This window comes from Capricornis sumatraensis, chromosome 11 (assembly GCF_032405125.1).
Source record: "Capricornis sumatraensis isolate serow.1 chromosome 11, serow.2, whole genome shotgun sequence".
NCBI classification, from domain to species: domain Eukaryota; kingdom Metazoa; phylum Chordata; class Mammalia; order Artiodactyla; family Bovidae; genus Capricornis; species Capricornis sumatraensis.
The window spans coordinates 95,852,648-95,866,516 of NC_091079.1; positions in this window are offsets into that span (position 1 = coordinate 95,852,648).

Below are 13,869 nucleotides of genomic sequence, written 5' to 3' on the forward strand. Positions count from 1 at the left end.
AGTAAATACTGATTTAAAGCAATCAAGACTTCTAAAGAATCACTCTTCTAACAGGAATTGGGTAAAAAGATGAGAACTTGACTCAGAAGTTGGCTGCCAAAGAAAACTTGGCATCTGGCAGACCTAAGAATCAATTCAAAGAAATTTAACAGGATACTTTTTGAGACAAGGCAACATTATGGCTTTTCCGGGCCTTAGGCAGTTTGCGTTTATGTCATACACACACACACACACACACACACACACACACACACACACGGGCACACACACACATACATGAATTTGTTGCTGCATTGACATAAAGATTAATATTTTAATATTATGTATTTTAAACATTTTTTGATATAAATGTTCATTTTTTTCTTCTGGTTTTAAAAGAAAACATTTTCATGGATATCTAAAAGTACTGTGGGCCTGAAGCTCTGTTTCCTAGTACCTAATGCGTAAGTCAGGACTGTTTTCTGGTGGGGGCTGATTTCATTTCCCTCAAGGGGCTTTGCCACAAAAAGAGGAGGATTTTCTGTCCTGCGGATCGCTGTGATCTTTGAGAGCATAGTATTAGAGTTAACATTGGGGCAGCTGGACACAGTTTTCCACAATCCTATCAGCCTAAACATACTACTTATACAGATAAATAAAAAGATAAATTATAATATTAGTGCAAACTTTTGCAATATTGATCTCAAAAATCATTATTTGCTATTTATTTCAGTCAATTCCACACAAATATGATTCACAGTTAGATGTACTTGTTATTGTCCTAAGATTCCAAGAGAGTGTGTACCTGTTTGTGCTGGAGTCTTTTGGTTGATGTGTCCATGAATTCTTCGGCAATGAGTATTTTTGGTTTCCAGCACAATCACAGTTCTTTCCAGATGCCACAGTGCTAAAGAATCTGCCTGCCACTGCAGGAGATGAAAGAGATGCAGGTTCAATCCCTGGGTCGGGAAGATCCTCTAGAGGAGGGCCTGGCAACCCACTCCAGTTTCCTTGCCTGGAAAATTCCATGGACAGAGGAGCCTGGTGGGCTACAGACCATGGGATCGCAAAGAGTCAGCCATAACTGAGTGCACACTCAAGCATACAATCACAAAATGTAGTTTGCAGTTGCAAAGAACCTCTTATTTATGACTCTCTAGCTACATATTGTGGAGTCCAGTAAAATAATTTTGATTCTTTGCATAATTTTCAAATATTTACTTGATTGAAAAGAAGAGGGCCTTGCCGTTGATATGAGATTCTTCACTAGGCCCTGGGGATGTATTATTGGTAAGTGTTAAGAGCTGAATACTAAGTCTATGAATATAAAGTGGGTTCTAAAGATTCTGTGAACGTAGCTAGGTTTTCAGACTTGCTGGAATCCTTGTCTCTTATTTTCTGTGAAGCTAGACTGTGGCTTTACTTAAGAAGCACATTTTGATTATTAAATATTTCAAAAACTTCAAACACCACCAAACTGCAGTTCAGGAAATAGATTCTTACTATTCAAGTGAGTTTCCCCCTTCCTCTCTCACTTCTGGAAAATGACCTCATTTTTAGTGGGGCAGGCCCTCCACACAGAGCTGAGCTTGGAGAGGACTTGCATACTCACTTCAGGCAGAAAATATTTCATCTTTGGATATTCAGTAGAGATCTACATTTTTTTTTGTTAACTTCTTTTTTATTACATTGACTGTCAGCACTTTTTTCTGTCCTTTTTTTTTTTTTTTTTTTAAAGATAGAGATGGCTTTGTGCCTTCATGTAGATGCATTCAGAATGGAACTTTATTTTACTGAGGCATTCTTAGCAGGCAGTCATGATTCAGTTATGTTCAAAAGACTACTCTAAGATTGGATTTTTAAATGTCAAAAATATTAGTTATCCTACACTCATGTTTCTACTGGACAGGAAGACCTGTTCATTTAAGAATAATTCTAAATAAAGAAACTGTTACAGTACCTGAAGAAAGGTACTTTTTTTCTGCCCCAGAAGGAAAAAATGGCAGGCTATATATCAGGAAATTATAATACAAAAATCTTAAAGTCTGTGCTCCAATTATCATAATAAAAAGGTTTCTAACATATTTATCTTCATAAAAATATAAAATAAAATGGTAAAGTGTTTGTTCCCTCCAGTAAATGTATTGGTAATATATTTTACAAAGTGAAATACACATAGTTTATTAGACATTTAACTAAAAAACTAATAAGATAATAAATAGTTGACTAGTCTCTTGTTTGTTACAGTTTTCAAGTAAATATCTATGGAGGCTAAGAACTGTCCCCTTCTTGGGGCTCCCATAGGTCTTTGCACGCATATCCATCTATCCTAGTATTTTCCATATCACATTCTAATCCGACACTGTATTATGATCAGCAGGTTGTAATCTACCACCTCAGTAAGTTTCTGGCTGCTCATTTGTAAAGTAGGAATAATGACCCCAATCTCAGGCTGGTTATAAGGACTTAATTAGGGGCTGTGTATAAATCACCTGCCACATAAAGGCACTCAGTTCATCCCAGGCATTGCTACATTATTAGAATATAATGTAATAAATGCAAAATTAAATACCTGGGCAAGGTTCAGGGGAACAATTAAGAAGAATTGAGGCTCCAGCAGTGTGGGCTTTTTGTAGGGGTGACAAGGAGTGTTCCTGTCATAGAGAAGTCCATTTTAGGACAATTGCATATTAGTTGTTATTAAACTGAGCCATCTGAAATTGAAAGCTGTATCACATTATTCAACTGTGAGTCCTAGGTATCTATCACTGTTATCTGGCCTGAGCTCCAGGAAGCAAGTAGTAACTATCCAAGTAATGCTGTTTGGAATTACGAAGTCACTGATCCAGATGGAGGCAATAGCAACCTTTCTTCACAGAAGCCGGTAACAAATAACAATGTGCTGAAATTGGACTTGGTTTTGAAACTGGGCTAATTGACTAACTCTCTGACCTCGGGCCAATTGCTTGGTCTTGCAAAGATTCCATTTTCTCATTTGAAAAGCCAAAATAATATTACCCACGTTCTGGAGTTGTGGCAAGGACTAATGTTTAAGGGGACTAATTTGTAAAAAAAAAAAAAGATTTAGCATGGTGCCCATATTCTTTACCGACTGAGCTATCAGGGAAGCCCTCAAATGCGACTCAAAGGTAAATCCAAACTTTGCCCTCTACTCCGCCTTGGACGATTTGTTTGTTCACCTCCTCAAGTCTGTTTCTACATCCAGAATGTGATAAGAGCACCTAGGGCTGCGGGAGTGTCAGAGGAGCTAGTTCGTGTGACTGAGGCCCGTAAGCTAGCACGATGCCCGGTGTGGTCAGCTGCTCTGTTAAGACTGTCCGCAGCGCAGCACAGAGGCTAGACCTGTGCGGTGGGGATCAACGTCGTGAGAAAAGGAACCCGAGTCCAGAATCCGGCTCCATCACTCACGGGCTGCGTCACCATCACCCTGCGTGAGCTTCGGGATCCTTCTGAACGCTACTTATTTTATCTGTAAATTAGTGAGAAATTCTGCTTCTGAAGCATTATGATATGGATAATATGCAGCATGATATGGTTCTGGAACATTTTCTTTATTGAATAAATGGTTTAATTGTTATTACAGGACTTCCTATTGTAAAATCATGAACTGGTTTTTCTGTTGCTCTAAGTTGGATGAAAAGGCTCACATTTACTTAAGGAGTACTTTCGGAGTTCCTTCTCTTACAGAGAAAAAGACATTTTTGGAAATCTGATAATGCTGCAAGCACGATTCTGAGGATTTTACATAGCCCTGAGGCACCAATGCAGCTCAGTCTGCCCCAGGTTGTCCCAGAACAGTGTGGGTTCCTAGCTATCCGCTGGGCCGCCTCACGGTGTCACAGAAGCAATGCGTCCAGATTATGCATGAAGTGCTACTCTGGGAAGGGCCTCCCCGGTGGCTCAGTGGTCAAGAATCTGCCTGCAGTGCGGGAGCCGCAGGAGCTGAGGGCTCGACCCCTGAGTCCGGAAGATCTAAAGGAGCACGTAGCAACGCACTCCAGGATTCTTGCCTGGAGAACCCCAAGGACAGGGGAGCCTGGGGGGGCTGCAGTCCATAGGGTCGCAAAGCGTCAGACACAACTGAAGTGACTTAGCACACACACACTACTCTGTGAAACAAAGTTATATCGACATATTGGTCATTTTTAGGGTTTTCTGCCAAAGCCCCTCTAATCACTGAAGTGGCAGGAGATAGCACCAAGTATACATCTAATGGGGCTTGCCTTGTGGCTCAGCTGGTAAAGAATCTGCCTGCAGTGTGAGAGACCTGGGTTCCATCCCTGAAGATCCCCTGGAGGAGGGCATGGCAACCCACTCCAGTATTCTTGGGCTTGCCTGGCGGCTCAGCTGGTAAAGAACCCGCCTGCAGTGCGGGAGACCTGGGTTCCATCCCTGGGTGGGGAAGATCCCCTGGAGGAGGGCATGGCAACCCACTCCAGTACTCTTGGCTGGAGAAGCCCATGGAGAGAGGAGCCTGGCAGGCTACAGTCCATGCAGTTGCAAAGAGTCGGACACAACTGAGCGACTAAGCCCAGCACGGCGTACACTTGATAAAGGGATGAGTTCAACTTCCCTTAGGAATCTGCTCTTCAGACTTTGAAAGCGTTAGTTCCTCAATGTGTCTTTTTCTTTCATGATAACCTAGTAACATCTCAACTTTTCCTTATAGCTAAGTCTATTTAGCTTTTAAAAGTAGTTGGTAAATTCAAATATTGTTTCAGTCAACCAGTCACTACTGGTGAGGGCCAGTGTGCTATAGGCCTCCATAATGCTGTAAAACACCCTGTAATTCACAGAGCAGCTCCCTGTAACAAAAAATTACTCAGTCCCAAATGTTCATAGTACCCGGATCATGAAACCCTGCCTTAAAAGTATCCATAAAGTAATGCTCTTGTAAAAATTATGTATGGGTCCAGCAAGATAAGAGCCCTGGGACAGTTCTTTGCCCACAATATGCCTTCACTCATTTTTCTTGTTTGGATGGGATAGAAAACGTAAGATCTCACCCCTATACCTTCCAGTGACTGTTTGTTCACTTTGCTTCAGCATATCTCCAATAACAGCTCTCCTATCTGAGTCATGATAGTTGGGATATGTTAGTAGTAACTTCATCACATGACTCAACTTCTCATTTGCTTATAAATCACCAGGTTGTACGGGGAATTTTTGACTTCCTTTTAGAAACAAGAACAATTTAATTTTTCCATATAAAGGGAATTATAGGCATGACAAGTAATTTTTTCCCCCTTGCCAAGGGCAAGAGTCAGGCTTCACTGTTATCATAGAGCAAAACAGTCTTTCCCACCCCAAATGTTAAATTTGAATGTATACTTTTAATGACTTTTTTGTTGCTGTGTTAGGCTGTTGTTCAGGGTGCCCTCAAGTGTCTCCACGTAATTTTTCAGCCAATGAGAACCTGGCTTTTATGCCTCCTAAAAGCAGGAGTAAGTCACTGTATGGTTCTGGGGCCTCACTCATGCCAGAATAGCCCGTGGAAGGCTTGTTGTTCAGTCACTCAGTCGTGCCTGATTCTTTGTGACACCATGGACTGCAGCACTCCACGCCTCCCTGGAAGGCCACGATCCAGGTCAATCTGGTTTTCTGAAAACTGTCTTAAAAGTATACAGATGGGAAAAGGGCATTTTTATTACCCTAGGAAATATATAGATAGGCCACAGGATACAGAAATGGTTACATTTTATAACCCTGTAGTTTGTTAATTTTTTACTTATCTGGGTTAACTCTAAAGAGAAATTAAGTCTATTTTATGCAAGGAAAGATATCTTGAAAGTTTTGGCCTTCTCAGTGAGGATTTGGGGATAGGAGACAAGCAGTCTATAATCTGAAAAAACCGACCCTGACTCTGAATCTCCACGGCACTTTCTTTATGCTTCGTTGCTTCATATCACTTACATGCGTTTGCTTTGCCGCTTCACCAGAATTGTCTGTTTTACAGGCCGCAGCATTCTCAGTCACTCTGTGAACCACCTCCGCTGTTCTCAGCACTTCCCCGTCCCTGTGTTTTCCCTTCCTGTTCTCCTCCTCCCCTCTTCCTCTCCCGTCCCTTTTCTCTCTGTTTCTCTCCCACTTGAGCAGGGAACGTAATATACACTTGGATGAATAAATTCCTGTGCGTTAATATTTTAAGGTAAAAAAGGAACGGTATAGCCAACATCCTTTGATGTGATGGGATGTCTTTTTCCTCTCTTCCTTGTTTTTTCCCTTTGTCTCATCTTTGATGATGCTGAAAGAGTTTACAACCAAGTTAAAAAAACGAAAAACAACAACCAACCCAAGGTCAAAACTGGTCGGTCGAAACCGCATGCGACACTGCTCACAAGCCACAGCAGGGCCTGTTTGCACTGTTTTTCTAACACCTGCGATGGCTGTCCCTTCTACTTTCAGCTCCTCCCCACTCGGGGAGACAGTGAATACAGCAGTTACCCGGGGAGGTGCGGAATTACAGAACAGACAGAGCTGACGGGCTGGCAGGAGCCTGCCTGAGCTGACCCTGCGCGTGCAAGGCTCCCGACCAGCCACTTCGCGTGCGGGGCACACACGTAGGTGTGCACGTCAGAGCCTGCTCCAGAGTAGAGAAAAAAGACTGTTTCTCTTCAGAGTGATTTTTTGGCCCCCTGAAAATGTCCACTTTATTTATATTTTACAGCATATACAGTAATATAATGCTGTGAGCTTAAAATTTATTTTTAGAAATTCTGTATCGGTGGTTCGTGTTCTAAAACTGGGCCTTGTGGCTGCGTCAGCCACAGAGAGTCTGGGTCACTGTTGGCGCAGAGGCCCAGGTTGTGCAGGTTGCCTTTGCCCTGGGCCCTGCTATCTCCCCCTCTCTCCAGTGACACTGATATCACTGTTTACTGTGTATTTCGTGCCCAGTGTGCTGGGCACCTTGGCCATGCCCGATAAGGCCTTCCCCTCAGGAGCACAGCCACGTTGGCACAGTTTCTCTTGAGCAGCGTCTGAAGCTTTTTGTCTTTCCATTTCTCCTCTGGGACGCTTCCAGGTAGCGCCTCGACTACGTCTGTATCTCTCATTCTCTATACCCAACTGCATTCAGAAAGCATGGAATCCTTCAAAGAAAAAGGCTGTTTAGTGTCTTGCGTATACTTTCAAAATTGCACATCAAAGGACTTCCCTGGTGATCTGGTGGTTGGGACTTCATCTTCCAGTGTTGCAGGGTGGGGTGGGGAGGGGGTATGGGTTTGATCCCTGGTGGAGGAGCTGGGATCCCACGTGCTCCGCAGCCAAAAATGAGCAGAGGCAACGTTGTAACAGATTCGACAGAGACTTTAGAAAGCAATGCCTGTTAAATTTTAAAAAGTCTCTAAAAAAAATAAAATTATACATCAAATATTGAATGCTTTTGCCCAGCCAAAACCACTCCATTCTTAACAAGCTCAAACTTTCTTCTTTGCTCCTTATGGTTATTTCATAATTCCTCTGAAACTCCCCAGCCCTCCTGGGGCCTAATCAATGTTTCATATCAATTAAGCTGCTAAGGGCAAGAGGCTTAGTACACCTCACAATCTTGACAACAGGCCTTCTGTTAGAGAAAACAAACTGAAAGAAATAAATCAGACCTCTGATGAAATATCACTAAAATACTTCTTTAAGTAAAAAAAAAAACACAATTATACGGGCAACCAGAGATTTACTCTTCAAGTTACAAATTCAGCTGCCTAGTACCATTTCTTCTTCCCCTCCCCATCCATCAAGAGATAACTTGAGTTTGATTTCTGGTAAATTTATTGTCTGGGTAAACTTTTTTTTTTTCCCCAAATACTCCACTATACTGTAAAGTAAGCTCCAAGTAGTAACTACAAGTGCATGAGGACTTATAGGGTATATTTGTCTGTATTGTTTATGGAGGGCAGGACATTTACCAATTTGCTTGGGGTGGGGCAGAATGTGTCAGTTGAAAATGTTTATTGAATTTTCAAAACTATCACACTTGGGTCATTGCTGGCCACACCACAAGCATTTGAGTTAAAGAATTATCTTTATAATGTGTGTGGAATTGCAATGGGCACAAAGGTGAAGGAAAAGGAGAACTAAAAATTGCAAATAAGAAAATAAAGGCAAATTTATAAAAGTTCAAGCCCTAGCATAAACAGTGCCAATTCGTATCGCCAGAGCCCAGAGTCGCGGGCTCACTGCCAGCTACCTTCAAACTGCATATGAGAAGCGTGGGTGCTAAGAGATAAATGTTCTGGTGGAGTCTCCTTTCATATCTCTCTTTTATATTATAAAATATGTCTCTTCTCTCCCTAGTTGAATTTGCAAGATGATGAGGTGTGGGTGTCCATAAAACAGCTGTCTCTGCCCACTCCCCATTCTCTGTGCAGACACGCCCGGACAGCAGCAGAAGCCGCTCTTTTGTCGACACCCCTCGGGATGTCACTCCCTGTCCCTCCATGGATAAGCACAGAGCTCCCGCCAGCTCATGGACTTGGACCGGCATGCACTGTTTTCGGATCCCCGCTGCCTCCTCCATCTGTCCATCTGTCCATCTGTCCATTCTCTCCTCCTTTCATTCAACAGATAATTCTCAGGCCCTATGATCCAGGTAACTGCTGAGTCCTGGGGCCTCTGCGGTATCACAAGACAAAGTCCTTACCCTCCTAAAACCTCTTTGCCCAGACTGGTCATCACACAAACACATGTCTGCGTGCGCGCGCACACACACACACACACACCAACTTACATTACAGATAGAATTGACAAGTTAGCTTGTTAACTCTTAAAATTAATTCCTGGTGTGAGAACCCAAGCCCTAAGTTGTCACAGGACTGCTGCTGCTGCTGCTGCTGCTGCGTCGCTTCAGTCGAGTCCGACTCTGTGCGACCCCATGGACTGCAGCCTACCAAGCTCCTCCGTCCACGGGATTTTCCAGGCAAGAGTACTGGAGTGGGGTGCCACTGCCTTCTCCGCGTCGCTGGACTGGAGTTTCCTTATTGCTCACTTTCTAACTGTACCTTTTCCTGCTTGCTTCTCAGTTCTTTCCTGGGCTGGACCCCTCCGTTCTGTCTTCTCTGCTTGGCTTCTCCAATCTCCCTGCCCATGACAGGTTGCTGCACCGGGGTCTTGTGTCCCATTAAACTAATCTCACACACAGGAGCGAGAAGGGTGAATTCTTTAAGCCCAGGTTGCCTGGTATTTTCAAGGACTTCCATTTGTAATATACTTTCAAGGGATTCAAGTGCCCTTGGGGCAATGACTTCCCTTGAACTAACGTGTTTGGAACCACCCAAATTTCACATGAGTTGAGGGAGTATGGTAGAAATACATGGACATGCTTAAACATTTAATGACCAAAATATTTTTCCTGAGCTTCCAGGCTGCGCTACCTGGGAATAACTTAAATACAAGGGATAATCTGATCCCTTGTTTACTGCACACAGTCGATTCTTACCTGGCTAAAATTAGCTTTTAAATCACTGGGTTCTACACCGCTGCCGTGCACGCGGTCCCCAGTGACTGCACGGTTACTCTCTCTCTTACCCTGCTGATTACCTGTGACTATCTGCCTGGTCAAGTTGTCAAGTGGCTGCCATTAAATGCCTTCAAATCCAAAGGACTTAACTGGCTCTCTCATCACCTCCCGGATCCTGGATTTTATGCCTTGACTGTTTTGCTTCCTTCCGTACAATTGGAGCTGAGTTGCCTCCTGCTGGATGGATGACTTGTACACCTCATTCAGGATTCTGATTTTATGTCATACCCAGACAAGCCCCAGATTAATTTCATGGCGGGAGATTTTCCGTACTTACCACAAGGATAGATTTTCCACTTTACGGAGCACTCCAAGGGACTCTATTCTGGCAACATTGCTAAGTCAGCAAAGCAGAATGACCATCTCGGTTCCCCACCTGTCTATTTTGGTTTAGTCTTTGAATGTTTTGCTAATCATACGTGTTCTCAGAAGCTCAGGTGCAGAGATTCAGAATGGAACCTTCCTCCAGAAACATTTTCTGAGCCTTCCCCAAATCACTCCTAGCTTTGCGCTTGTTTTCAGTGTGGCCACAGCTTGGTTTTCCTGCTGAAAAGAATGTGACAAGAGTTATCAAACAGCATTTTCCCTAATGCCACGCACAGAGGAAACTCATTAGGGGAGCTCACTATAGTAACTCCCAAGTATCCTCTGAAATGCTAAGATATGGATTCATGACCTTACATAAAGAAAGAAGCATGGTTTTAGGTATTGAAGAAGCGATTGGAATTTTTTCTTGGTTGAAGTAAAATTAACTCACAGAAAATAATGGTTAGTGTTAAGTCTCTTTAGTTGTGTCTGACTCTTTGCAACCCCATGGACTGTCTCAGGCTCCTCTGTCCATGGGGTTCTCCAGGCAAGAATGCTGGAGTGGGTTGCTATTTCCTCCTCCAGGGGATCTTTCTGACCCAGGGATCGAACCAGCGGCTGTTAGTTCTCCAGCATTGGCAGACGGGTTCTTGACGGCTAGCACCACCTGGGAAGCCCCTTAAGATGAAAGTGAAAGTCACTCAGTTGTGTCCAACTCTTTGCGACCCTATGGACTGTACAGTCCATGGAATTCTCCAGGCCAGAATACTGGAGTGGGTAGCCTTTCCCTTCTCCAGGGGATCTTCCAGACCCCGGGATGGAACCCAGGTCTCCCTCATTGCAGGTGGGTTCTTTACCAGCTGAGCCACAAGGGAAGCCCAAGAATACTGGAGTGGGTAGCCTATCCCTTCTCCAGGGGTTCTTCCTGACCTGGGAATCAAGCCGGGGTCTCCTGCACTGCAGGCAGATTCTTTACCAACTGAACTATCAGGGAAGCCCAAAGTTTTGTTACATGCTAGAAAAGCTACTGAAGAGGTTTAGGTATATTAATTCATTTAATTCTTAAAACAACCCTCTAGCAGTTACTATTATCATTCCTGCTCACAGACAGGAGAGTGAGGCAGAGAGAAGTTAACTTGCCTGAGGGCATGTATCTGGGGCGTGCTGTGCACCTTGCACCCAGGTCTCCAGAAGGCTGAACGGGGCTGTAAAAAGCTTGTTTCTCATATGTTTTAATTTCAGTGTAGCAACTACTAACTCATAGGCTTCACAAAGTGAAAGTGTTAGTCGCTCAGTCATGTCCGACTTTTTTGTGATCCCGTGGACAATACCTCTGTCCATGGGATTCTCCTGGCAAGAATACTGGAGTGGGTTGCCATTCCCTTCTCCAGGGGATCTTCCCGACCCAGGGATCGAGCCCACATCGCCCGTGTCTCTTGCACTGTAGGCAGATTGACTCTCTACCTGCTGAGCCACCGGAGAAGCCTGGGTTCAAGCTATGAAAATTCTCAGAACTGTGTAAGACTGTCACCATCTTTTCTGTTGCAGATAGGTACTGATGGTTAATGCTGAACATTTGAGAAAAGGAGATAGGATGTTCAGGACTTAAGAATAAAAACCCTATTGCTCTACAAATGGCATTTCATTTGTCATTTTTGTCATTATTTTGCTGCCATCTAGTGACCCAAATGAAATTTTTAATATGTTGCTGCCATCTAGTGATCGCAATGAAAATAACATGCAAATGATTTTGCCTTCTCATTTGCATTTTAAGTCTTAAGTGTTATCTTGTTGAAGCTGTTTAGCCCCTGAGTCTCGTCTGACTCTTTGCTACTACGCGGACTGTATCTTGCCAGGATCCTCTTTCCATGGGATTTGCCAGGCAAGAATACTGGAGAGGGTTGCCATTTCCTTTCTTCAGCAGATCTTTCTGACCCAAAGATCAAACTCGTCTCCTGCTTGGCAGGTGGATTCTTTACCACTGAGCTACCTGGTTAGGAGTCATTTTTTAAAAAATCATTAAATATTCATATACTAAATCCAAAATTCTAGAAAAATAACATCTGCAGTTGTTTTTTCTTCTCACTTATTCTTTCTCTGCTAAAATAATGTATTTTGCTCATGTCCACAGTCCATTTTAATTTGATATTAAAATATCAAATAAGCAGGTTTTAGAGGAGAAACTAAAATCTAATTAATTTTATTTATGCGTGGTGTCCGATGTGGTTTTGGATTGTATGGTTAGAACGATTTTATTTGCACCTATTCTTACTTGAGTAACATACTAATTTTCCATATCTCTCCAAGCTTGTTTATAGTTGATCAGTTTCACCCATATTTATTGAATTATAAAAATGATTGTAGTTAGACACTGAAATCTGCCATTTTACAAGTTCTGTGTAGAATTCTTGCCGTTTATCAACATAAATATTCACCGATTGCACGTAAAGAATTCTGAACCAGTGGTCCTGAACAGTTATTTACCTCTTCATAAATATATTCTGTCTCCCCATTAAATGGGTGGGAATTATATTTGCAGCCTCAAAAGGTAACAAGGCCCTATATTCAGTAAATTCTTATTGATGCCCCACTCATAGACTTTTAAGGTTGTCATCATCTGACTATTATAACACCCTTCCTTAAAATTATTTTTTGCCCTTTGTTGAAGTTTTAAAATACCTGAAATGATTATGTCCTCAAGAACAAGAGTTCACAGATGTGAAACATTTTCTCCACAGCAGCTCCTACCCAAGTCACCTCTGTAGGTTATATATGCCTAAAACGTCTTTGTTTGGAAGCCTGTCCATGATCAGAAAAAATGATCCTCCCACTGAATACAGACTACAAGTGTGGTTTCGACGTTCTAGTGGACATTTATAGGAACTCAGCACTGTTGAGTTGCAGGCAGAAGTTGAGAGGAAGTTTTACGTTGAGTGATAATTGTGATCATTGGCAATAACGGGGGAGGGGCGGGGAATGTATATTCTACTGGAAAGCTACGACCTAAAGCTAAAGAGATCACGTTCCAAGGAGACCCAAACTAAATGAAATGAAGGAAAAAAACAGTATGAATCTTCATCCTGTGTTGTTCAAGAAGCTAAGTATTTGTCCTGGGTTTATCCATGTTCATGACATTATTTATTCACCAAATATTTGCCGAGGGCTTATTAAGTGTCAGACACCATGCCAGGCAAAAAAAGGGGGGAATGTTAGCATATGAGATTCAAGTCTATGCCATCAGGGAGCTCGTGGTCTAGGGAGATACCTTTCCTGGATTAGATATTTCCCCTCAACACTGTTGCAGCTTTGTCCAGCCCATCCTTCAACAAGTGCCGCTGTAGCTGGAATTAAGCCCTACGTTCCTCCACCACAGTGTTTTTGCAGGGCTCCCTGCATTACCAAGTAAGTACCTTGAGAGAATCAGCTTGTATATTACCACTAATTGATGAAAACGCCACACCTCCTAATTTCAAGGGATTTAATTAACACACCCAGTTTGCACTGACCAACCTGGTTTAACCTCACCCAAGTGGTAATCTATTAAATAACGTTAGCCTCCCAGGACTCTGTCACATGACTTGACTTCTAGCTTTACAGGACTCTCCTGACCCAATACCATTCTCATTCCTTAGGGTAATTCAATTATTGCTGCCCTTTTCAAAAGTAAGTTAACAGATTAGCCAGTGACATGATGAGAGTTCTTCAAGGCTACTAACGGCAAAATTGGACTTTATGTCTAAAGATATTTCACTTTTGAAGGTCTCAAATGTATGGATGTTTGCAGTGTCAGACAGACGTCATCTCAATGCTCATTTAAAAAAATGATGACATAAAGGCTACAGTCTGACGATTCCATGCCCCTAAGTTAGCAACTGGTGCTGATAAGGACCCCCTAACCTAAGCAGTCCGCACTGTCAAATCTGTGGTTACACGAGCCCCTTCTGGTCTGCAGTTTCCTTGGAAGGCCCCCAGGAAGTGCTTCAGCCACTCCTCAAGGAATGCAACTTCCAGTCAAACTCAGAAGGAGTCCCTTCAGTTATGAAAACAAACTC